This window comes from Triticum dicoccoides, chromosome 6B, assembly GCF_002162155.2.
Source record: "Triticum dicoccoides isolate Atlit2015 ecotype Zavitan chromosome 6B, WEW_v2.0, whole genome shotgun sequence".
In the NCBI taxonomy this organism is placed as follows: Eukaryota; Viridiplantae; Streptophyta; class Magnoliopsida; order Poales; family Poaceae; genus Triticum; species Triticum dicoccoides.
This window is the reverse complement of record NC_041391.1, coordinates 46,727,784-46,739,816: the sequence shown is the minus strand read 5'-3', so window position 1 is coordinate 46,739,816 and position 12,033 is coordinate 46,727,784.

Sequence of the window (12,033 nt, the reverse complement as noted above, 5' to 3'; positions counted from 1 at the left end):
TGTAGTACTCCTTTATAATCACCCATTTACGTTGTGACGTTTGGTAGTACCCAAAGTGTTCCTCCGGTAAACGGGAGTTGCATAATCTCATAGTCGTAGGAACATGTATAAGTCATGAAGAAAGCAATAGCAACATACTAAACGATCAGGTGCTAAGCTAATGGAATGGGTCATGTCAATCAGATCATTCTACTAATGATGTGACCTCGTTAATCAAATAACAACTCATTGTTCACGGTTAGGAAACATAACCATCTTTGATTAACGAGCTAGTCAAGTAGAGGCATACTAGTGACACTCTGTTTGTCTATGTATTCACACATGTATTATGTTTCCGGAAAATACAATTCTAGCATGAATAATAAACATTTATCATGATTATAAGGAAATAAATAATAACTTTATTATTGCCTCTAGGGCATATTTCCTTCAGTCTCCCACTTGCACTAGAGTCAATAATCTAGATTACACTGTAATGAATCTAACACCCATGGAGCTTTGGTGCTGATCATGTTTTGCTCGTGGAAGAGGCTTAGTCAACGGGTCTGCAATATTCAGATCCGTATGTATCTTGCAAATCTCTATGTCTCCCACCTGGACTAGATCCCGGATGGAGTTGAAGCGTCTCTTGATGTGTTTGGTCCTTTTGTGAAATCTGGATTCCTTTGCCAAGGCAATTGCACCAGTATTGTCACAAAAGATTTTCATTGGACACGATGCACTAGGTATGACACCTAGATCGGATATGAACTCCTTCATCCAGACTCCTTCATTTGCTGCTTCCGAAGCAGCTATGTATTCCGCTTCACATGTAGATCCCGCTACGACGCTTTGTTTAGAACTGCACCAACTGACAGCTCCACCGTTTAATGTAAACACGTATCCGGTTTGCGATTTAGAATCGTCCGGATCAGTGTCAAAGCTTGCATCAACGTAACCTTTTACGATGAGCTCTTTGTCACTTCCATATACGAGAAACATATCCTTAGTCCTTTTCAGGTATTTCAGGATGTTCTTGACCGCTGTCCAGTGATCCATTCCTGGATTACTTTGGTACCTCCCTGCTAAACTTATAGCAAGGCACACATCAGGTCTGGTACACAGCATTGCATACATGATAGAGCCTATGGCTGATGCATAGGGAACATCTTTCATATTCTCTCTATCTTCTGCCGTGGTCGGGCATTGAGTCTTACTCAATTTCACACCTTGTAACACAGGCAAGAACCCTTTCTTCGCTTGATCCATATTGAACTTCTTCAAAATTTTGTCAAGGTATGTGCTTTGTGAAAGTCCAATTAAGCGTCTTGATCTATCTCTATAGATCTTAATGCCTAATATGTAAGCAGCTTCACCGAGGTCTTTCATTGAAAAACTTTTATTCAAGTATCCCTTTATGCTATCCAGAAATTCTATATCATTTCCAATCAGTAATATGTCATCCACATATAATATCAGAAATGCTACAGAGCTCCCACTCACTTTCTTGTAAATACAGGCTTCTCCGAAAGTCTGTATAAAACCAAATGCTTTGATCACACTATCAAAACGTTTATTCCAACTCCGAGAGGCTTGCACCAGTCCATAAATGGATCGCTGGAGCTTGCACACTTTGTTAGCTCCCTTTGGATCGACAAAACCTTCTGGTTGCATCATATACAACTCTTCTTCCAGAAATCCATTCAGGAATGCAGTTTTGACATCCATTTGCCAAATTTCATAATCATAAAATGCGGCAATTGCTAACATGATTCGGACGGACTTAAGCATCACTACGGGTGAGAAGGTCTCATCGTAGTCAATTCCTTGAACTTGCCGAAAACCTTTTGCGACAAGTCGAGCTTTGTAGACAGTAACATTACCATCAGCGTCAGTCTTCTTCTTAAAAATCCATTTATTCTCAATTGCTTGCCGATCATCGGGCAAGTCAACCAAAGTCCATACTTTGTTCTCATACATGGATCCCATCTCAGATTTCATGGCTTCTAGCCACTTTGCGGAATCTGGGCTCACCATCGCTTCTTCATAGTTCGTAGGTTCATCATGATCTAGTAGCATGACCTCCAGAACAGGATTACCGTACCACTCTGGTGCGGATCTTACTCTGGTTGATCTACGAAGTTCAGTAGTATCTTGATCTGAAGTTTCATGATCATTATCATTGGCTTCCTCACTAACTGGTGTAGGTGTCACTGAAACAGTTTTCTGTGGTGAACTACTTTCCAGTAAGGGAGCAGGTACAGTTACCTCGTCAAGTTCTACTTTCCTCCCACTCACTTCTTTCGAGAGAAACTCCTTCTCTAGAAATGATCCATTCTTAGCAACAAATGTTTTGCCTTCGGATCTGTGATAGAAGGTGTACCCAACAGTTTCCTTTGGGTATCCTATGAATACACATTTCTCCGATTTGGGTTCGAGTTTATCAGGTTGAAGCTTTTTCACATAAGCATCGCAGCCCCAAACTTTAAGAAACGACAACTTTGGTTTCTTGCCAAACCATAGTTCATAAGGCGTCGTCTCAACGGATTTTGATGGTGCCCTATTTAACGTGAATGCGGCCGTCTCTAAAGCATATCCCCAAAATGATAGCGGTAAATCTGTAAGAGACATCATAGATCGCACCATATCTAGTAAAGTACGATTACGACGTTCGGACACACCATTACGCTATGGTGTTCCGGGGGGCGTGAGTTGCGAAACTATTCCACAGTTTTTCAAATGTACACCAAACTCGTAACTCAAATATTCTCCTCCACGATCAGATCGTAGAAACTTTATTTTCTTGTTACGATGATTTTCAACTTCACTCTGAAATTCTTTGAACTTTTCAAATGTTTTAGACTTATGCTTCATTAAGTAGATATATCCATATCTGCTTAAATCATCTGTGAAGGTGAGAAAATAACGATATCCGCCACGAGCCTCAATATTCATCGGACCACATACATCGGTATGTATGATTTCCAACAAATCTGTTGCTCTCTCCATAGTACCGGAGAACGGTGTTTTAGTCATCTTGCCCATGAGGCACGGTTCGCAAGTACCAAGTGATTCATAATCAAGTGGTTCCAAAAGTCCATTAGTATGGAGTTTCTTCATGCGTTTTACACCGATATGACCTAAACGACAGTGCCACAAATAAGTTGCACTTTCATTATCAACTCTGTATCTTTTGGTTTCAACATTATGAATATGTGTATTACTACTATCGAGATTTAGTAAGAATAGACCACTCTTCAAGGGTGCATGACCATAAAAGATATTACTCATATAAATAGAACAACTATTATTCTCTGATTTAAATGAATAACCGTCTCGCATTAAACAAGATCCAGATATAATGTTCATGCTCAACGCTGGCACCAAATAACAATTATTTAGGTCTAATATTAATCCCGAAGGTAGATGTAGAGGTAGCGTGCCGACCGCGATCACATCGACTTTGGAACCGTTTCCCACGCGCATCGTCACCTCGTCCTTTGCCAGTGCCCGCTTATTCTGTAGTCCCTGTTTCGAGTTGCAAATATTAGCAACAGAACCAGTATCAAATACCCAGGTGCTACTGCGAGCATTGGTAAGGTACACATCAATAACATGTATATCACATATACCTTTGTTCACCTTGCCATCCTTCTTATCCGCCAAATACTTGGGGCAGTTCCGCTTCCAGTGACCAGTCTGCTTGCAGTAGAAGCACTCAATTTCAGGCTTAGGTCTAGACTTGGGTTTCTTCTCTTGAGCAGCAACTTGCTTGCTGTTCTTTTTGAAGTTCCCCTTTTCCTTCCCTTTGCCCTTTTTCTTGAAACTAGTGGTCTTGTTAACCATCAACACTTGATGCTCCTTCTTGATTTCTACCTCCGCAGCTTTTAGCATTGCGAAGAGCTCGGGAATAGTCTTGTTCATCCCTTGCATATTATAGTTCATCACGAAGCTCTTGTAGCTTGGTGGCAGTGATTGGAGAATTCTGTCAATGACGCAATCATCTGGAAGATTAACTCCCAATTGAATCAAGTGATCATTATACCCAGACATTTTGAGTATATGCTCACTGACAGAACTGTTCTCTTCCATCTTGCAGCTATAGAACTTATTGGAGACTTCATATCTCTCAATCCGGGCATTTGCTTGAAATATTAACTTCAACTCCTGGAACATCTCATATGCTCCATGACGTTCAAAACGTCGTTGAAGTCCCGATTCTAAGCCGTAAAGCATGGCACACTGAACTATCGAGTAGTCATCAGCTTTGCTCTGCCAGACGTTCATAACATCTGGCGTTGCTCCAGCAGCAGGCCTGGCACCCAGCGGTGCTTCCAGGACGTAATTCTTCTGTGCAGCAATGAGGATAATCCTCAAGTTACGGACCCAGTCCGTGTAATTGCTACCATCATCTTTCAACTTTGCTTTCTCAAGGAACGCATTAAAATTTAACGGAACAACAGCACGAGCCATCTATCTACAATCAACATAAACAAGCAAGATACTATGAGGGACTAAGTTCATGATAAATTTTAAGTTCAATTAATCATATTATTAAAGAACTCCCACTTAGATAGACATCCCTCTAATCCTCTAAGTGATCACGTGATCCAAATCAACTAAACCATGTCCGATCATCACGTGAGATGGAGTAGTTTCATCGGTGAACATCATTATGTTGATCATATCTACTATATGATTCACGCTCGACCTTTCGGTCTCCGTGTTCCGAGGCCATATCTGCATATGCTAGGCTCGTCAAGTTTAACCTGAGTATTCTGCGTGCGCAACTGTTTTGCACCCGTTGTATTTGAACGTAGAGCCTATCACACCCGATCATCACGTGGTGTCTCAGCACGAAGAACTTTTGCAACGGTGCATACTCAGGGAGAACACTTCTTGATAATTTAGTGAGAGATCATCTTATAATGCTACCGTCAATCAAAGCAAGATAAGATGCATAAAAAGATAAACATCACATGCAATCAATATAAGTGATATGATATGGCCATCATCATCTTGTGCTTGTGATCTCCATCTCCGAAGCACCGTCATGATCACCATCGTCACCGGCGCGACACCTTGATCTCCATCGTAGCATCGTTGTCGTTTCGCCAATCTTATGCTTCCACTACTATCACTACCGTTTAGTAATAAAGTAAAGCATTACATCGCGATTGCATTGCATACAATAAAGCGACAACCATATGGCTCCTGCCAGTTGCCGATAACTCGGTTACAAAACATGATCATCTCATACAATAAAATTCAGCATCATGCCTTGACCATATCACATCACAACATGCCCTGCAAAAACAAGTTAGACGACCTCTACTTTGTTGTTGCATGTTTTACGTGGCTGCTACGGGCTTAAGTAAGAACCAATCTCACCTACGCATCAAAACCACAACGATAGTTTGTCAAATAGACTCCGTTTTAACCTTCGCAAGGACCGGGCGTAGCCATACTTGGTTCAACTAAAGTTGGAGAGGCAGTCGCCCGCAAGCCATCTCTGTGCAAAGCACGTCGAGGGAACCGGTCTCGCGTAAGCGTACGCGTAAGGTTGGTCCGGGTCGTCTCGTCCAACAATACCGCTGAACCAAAATATGACATGCTGGTAGGCAGTATGACTTGTATCGTCCACAACTCACTTGTGTTCTACTCGTGCATATAACATCAACATCATTAACCTAGGCTCGGATGCCACTGTTGGGTTTCGTAGTAATTTCAAAAATTTTCCTACACGCACACAGGATCATGTGATGCATAGCAACGAGAGGAGAGTGTTGTCTACGTACCCAACGCAGACCGACTGCGGAAGCAATGACACGACGTAGAGGAAGTAGTCGTACATCTTCACGATCCAACCGATCAAGCACCGAAACTACGGCACCTCCGAGTTCGAGCACACGTTCAGCTCGATGACGATCCCCGGACTCCGATCCAGCAAAGTGTCGGGGAAGAGTTTTGTCAGCACGACGGCGTGGTGACGATCTTGATGAACTACAGCAGCAGGGCTTCGCCTAAACTCCGCTACAGTATTATCGAGGAATATGGTGGCAGGGGGCACCGCACACGGCTAAGGAATCGATCACGTGGATCAACTTGTGTCAACTTGTCTGTTTAGAGGTGCCCCTGCCTCCGTATATAAAGGAGGAGAGGAGGGGAGGCTGGCCGGCCAAAGAGGGAGGCGCAGGAGAGTCCTACTCCCTCTGGGAGTAGGATTCCTCCCCCCAATCCTAGTCCAACTAGGATTCCTCGGAGGGGAAGGGAGAGAGGGGGTCCGGCCACCTTCTCCTAGTCCTAATAGGACTAGGGGAGGGGAAAGAGGCGCAGCCACCTTGGGCTGCCCCTTTCTCCTTTCCACTAAGGCCCATGATGGCCCATATGGCTCCCGGGGGGTTCCGGTAACCTCCCGGTAACCCGGTAAAATCCCGATTTCACCCGGAACACTTCCGATGTCCAAACATAGGCTTCCAATATATCAATCTTTACGTCTCGACCATTTCGAGACTCCTCGTCATGTACGTGATCACATCCGGGACTCCGAACAACCTTCGGTACATCAAAATGCATAAACTCATAATATAACTGTCATCGTAACCTTAAGCGTGCGGACCCTACGGGTTCGAGAACAATGTAGACATGACCGAGACATGTCTCTGGTCAATAACCAATAGCGGGACCTGGATGCCCATATTGGCTCCTACATATTCTACGAAGATCTTTATCGGTCAGACCGCATAACAACATACGTTGTTCCCTTTGTCATCGGTATGTTACTTGCCCGAGATTCGATCGTCGGTATCCAATACCTAGTTCAATCTCGTTAACGGCAAGTCTCTTTACTCGTTCCGTAATACATTATCTCACAACTAACATATTAGTTGTAATGCTTGCAAGGCTTATGTGATGTGTATTACCGAGAGGGCCCAGAGATACCTCTCCGACAATCGGAGTGACAAATCCTAATCTCGAAATACGCCAACCCAACATCGACCATTGGAGACACCTGTAGTACTCCTTTATAATCACCCATTTACGTTGTGACGTTTGGTAGTACCCAAAGTGTTCCTCCGGTAAACGGGAGTTGCATAATCTCATAGTCGTAGGAACATGTATAAGTCATGAAGAAAGCAATAGCAACATACTAAACGATCAGGTGCTAAGCTAATGGAATGGGTCATGTCAATCAGATCATTCTACTAATGATGTGACCTCGTTAATCAAATAACAACTCATTGTTCATGGTTAGGAAACATAACCATCTTTGATTAACTAGCTAGTCAAGTAGAGGCATACTAGTGACACTCTGTTTGTCTATGTATTCACACATGTATTATGTTTCCGGAAAATACAATTCTAGCATGAATAATAAACATTTATCATGATTATAAGGAAATAAATAATAACTTTATTATTGCCTCTAGGGCATATTTCCTTCAGTCTCCCACTTGCACTAGAGTCAATAATCTAGATTACACTGTAATGAATCTAACACCCATGGAGCTTTGGTGCTGATCATGTTTTGCTCGTGGAAGAGGCTTAGTCAACGGGTCTGCAATATTTAGATCCGTATGTATCTTGCAAATCTCTATGTCTCCCACCTGGACTAGATCCCGGATGGAGTTGAAGCGTCTCTTGATGTGTTTGGTCCTTTTGTGAAATCTGGATTCCTTTGCCAAGGCAATTGCACCAGTATTGTCACAAAAGATTTTCATTGGACCCGATGCACTAGGTATGACACCTAGATCGGATATGAACTCCTTCATCCAGACTCCTTCATTTGCTGCTTTCGAAGCAGCTATGTATTCCGCTTCACATGTAGATCCCGCTACGACGCTTTGTTTAGAACTGCACCAACTGACAGCTCCACCGTTTAATGTAAACACGTATCCGGTTTGCGATTTAGAATCGTCCGGATCAGTGTCAAAGCTTGCATCAACGTAACCTTTTACGATGAGCTCTTTGTCACCTCCATATACGAGAAACATATCCTTAGTCCTTTTCAGGTATTTCAGGATGTTCTTGACCGCTGTCCAGTGATCCACTCCTGGATTACTTTGGTACCTCCCTGCTAAACTTATAGCAAGGCACACATCAGGTCTGGTACACAGCATTGCATACATGATAGAGCCTATGGCTGATGCATAGGGAACATCTTTCATATTCTCTCTATCTTCTGCAGTGGTCGGGCATTGAGTCTTACTCAATTTCACACCTTGTAATACAGGCAAGAATCCTTTCTTTGCTTGATCCATTTTGAATTTCTTCAAAATCTTGTCAAGGTATGTGCTTTGTGAAAGTCCAATTAAGTGTCTTGATCTATCTCTATAGATCTTAATGCCTAATATGTAAGCAGCTTCACCGAGGTCTTTCATTGAAAAACTTTTATTCAAGTATCCCTTTATGCTATCCAGAAATTCTATATCATTTCCAATGAGTAATATGTCATCCACATATAATATCAGAAATGCTACAGAGCTCCCACTCACTTTCTTGTAAATACAGGCTTCTCCGAAAGTCTGTATAAAACCAAATGCTTTGATCACACTATCAAAACGTTTATTCCAACTCCGAGAGGCTTGCACCAGTCCATAAATGGATCGCTGGAGCTTGCACACTTTGTTAGCTTCCTTTGGATCGACAAAACCTTCTGGTTGCATCATATACAACTCTTCTTCCAGAAATCCATTCAGGAATGCAGTTTTGACATCCATCTGCCAAATTTCATAATCATAAAATGCGGCAATTGCTAACTGTTGGGTTTCGTAGTAATTTCAAAAAATTTCCTACGCGCACACAGGATCATGTGATGCATAGCAACGAGAGGAGAGTGTTGTCTACGTACCCAACGCAGACCGACTGCGGAAGCAATGACACGACGTAGAGGAAGTAGTCGTACGTCTTCACGATCCAACCGATCAAGCACCGAAACTACGGCACCTCCGAGTTCGAGCACACGTTCAGCTCGATGACGATCCCCGGACTCCGATCCAGCAAAGTGTCGGGGAAGAGTTTCGTCAGCACGACGGCGTGGTGACGATCTTGATGAACTACAGCAGCAGGGCTTCGCCTAAACTCCGCTACAGTATTATCGAGGAATATGGTGGCAGGGGGCACCGCACACGGCTAAGGAATCGATCACGTGGATCAACTTGTGTCAACTTGTGTGTTTAGAGGTGCCCCTGCCTCCGTATATAAAGGAGGAGAGGAGGGGAGGCTGGCCGGCCAAAGAGGGAGGCGCAGGAGAGTCCTACTCCCTCTGGGAGTAGGATTCCTCCCCCCAATCCTAGTCCAACTAGGATTCCTCGGAGGGGAAGAGAGAGAGGGGGGCCGGCCACCTTCTCCTAGTCCTAATAGGACTAGGGGAGGGGAAAGAGGCGCAGCCACCTTGGGCTGCCCCTTTCTCCTTTCCACTAAGGCCCATGATGGCCCATATGGCTCCCGGGGGGTTCCGGTAACCTCCCGGTAACCCGGTAAAATCCCGATTTCACCCGGAACACTTCCGATGTCCAAACATAGGCTTCCAATATATCAATCTTTACGTCTCGACCATTTCGAGACTCCTCGTCATGTCCGTGATCACATCCGGGACTCCGAACAACCTTCGGTACATCAAAATGCATAAACTCATAATATAAGTGTCATCGTAACCTTAAGCGTGCGGACCCTACGGGTTCGAGAACAATGTAGACATGACCGAGACATGTCTCTGGTCAATAACCAATAGCGGGACCTGGATGCCCATATTGGCTCCTACATATTCTACGAAGATCTTTATCGGTCAGACCGCATAACAACATACGTTGTTCCCTTTGTCATCGGTATGTTACTTGCCCGAGATTCGATCGTCGGTATCCAATACCTAGTTCAATCTCGTTAACGGCAAGTCTCTTTACTCGTTCCGTAATACATCATCTCACAACTAACATATTAGTTGTAATGCTTGCAAGGCTTATGTGATGTGTATTACCGAGAGGGCCCAGAGATACCTCTCCGACAATCGGAGTGACAAATCCTAATCTCGAAATACGCCAACCCAACATCGACCATTGGAGACACCTGTAGTACTCCTTTATAATCACCCATTTACGTTGTGACGTTTGGTAGTACCCAAAATGTTCATCCGGTAAACGGGAGTTGCATAATCTCATAGTCGTAGGAACATGTATAAGTCATGAAGAAAGCAATAGCAACATACTAAACGATCAGGTGCTAAGCTAATGGAATGGGTCATGTCAATCAGATCATTCTACTAATGATGTGACCTCGTTAATCAAATAACAACTCATTGTTCATGGTTAGGAAACATAACCATCTTTGATTAACGAGCTAGTCAAGTAGAGGCATACTAGTGACACTCTGTTTGTCTATGTATTCACACATGTATTATGTTTCCGGAAAATACAATTCTAGCATGAATAATAAACATTTATCATGATTATAAGGAAATAAATAATAACTTTATTATTGCCTCTAGGGCATATTTCCTTCATATAAGCCCTGCCCTGCCATCTTCATTGAACTCCTCTAAACTGCAAGCTTATGGGCCTAATCTCAAACTGCTATGCCTGTGGGCCAGCTGGGCCTTCTGCGGGCCTGAATCCTAGCCCATGGATGGGTTTCTAGTCGTATTCAGGCCGTGGTGGCCTAGCAGGTGGCATTTATTTATTTATTCCCAGTTTTTTGTTTTCTTTTTTGCTTTATTTATTTTATTTTGATTCTACTTACAACAAAATACTTACTGTTGCTATTTTATTAATTTCATGACAATTATTTTTGATTATAATGTTTTCAACAGGAAATACTTTGATAATTTTTGGTCCATCAATTTTATTTATGTTATTAAAGTTTATTTTATTTTTTCCTACTTATATATTTTATTAAAGTTTAATTTATTTTATATTGTTTCTACTTACTTATTTTATTATAGTTTATTTTGTTTTGTTTTGTTTCTACTTATTTATTAAAGTTTATTTTGTTTGTACTTATTTATTTTATTTTATTTCTACTTATTTATTTTATTTTATGATAATTCTTTTTGCTATTAAAGTTTCTAACAAAAAAAGTTCTTTATGAAAATTATTTTTGGTTTAATTGTTTTGAACAGAAAATATTTTGAAAATTATTTTATGATAATGAACTCTGAAAAGGTCGAAAGTTGGCATGGTATCATCATTTCACCCACATAGCATGTGCAAAAAAGTAGATAGGGTTACGGCAAAAACTGGATGCACTTCGTGTACAAAACGGACAATCTCTTTTGAAGTATCAGGGTTTCAGACAAAAACTCATCTGTTACAAAGGGATTTCATTTTTTTAAACTTATTTGAACTCCAGACTCTTTGTGTGTTCAAAATGCACCATTCAAAGCCACATCAGAAATTTTTAACCCTTTCTGACTTCATTTGTTATTTTTCATGCATTTACTGGTATTTTTGAGCTATAGAACCCTGAAATTCAAAAGCATTTTAAATGAACTCTGAAAAGGTTGATAGTTGGCATGGTATCATTATTTCACCCATATAGTATGTGCAAAAATGTAGATAGGGTTACGGCGAAAACTGGATGCACTTCATGTACAAAACGGACAATCTCTTTAAAGTATCAGGGTTTTAGACAAAAACTCATCTGTTACAAAGGGATTTCATTTTTTGAACTTATTTGAACTCCGGACTCTTTGTGTGTTTAAAATGCACCATTCAAAGCCACATCAGCAATTTTCAACCCATTCTGACTTCATTTGTTATTTTTCATGCATTTACTAATTTTTTTGAGCTATAGGACCCTGAAATTCAAAAGCATTTCAAATGAACTCTGAAAAAGTTGAAAGTTGGCATGGTATCATCATTTCACCCACATAGCATGTGCAAAAAAGTAGATAGGGTTACTGCAAAAATTGGATGCACTTCGTGTACATAACGGACAATCTCTTTCGAAGTATCAGGGTTTCAGATAAAAACTCATCTGGTACAAAGGGATTTAATTTTTTTGAACTTATTTGAACTCTAGACTCTTTGTGTGTTCAAAATGCACCATTCAAAGCCACAT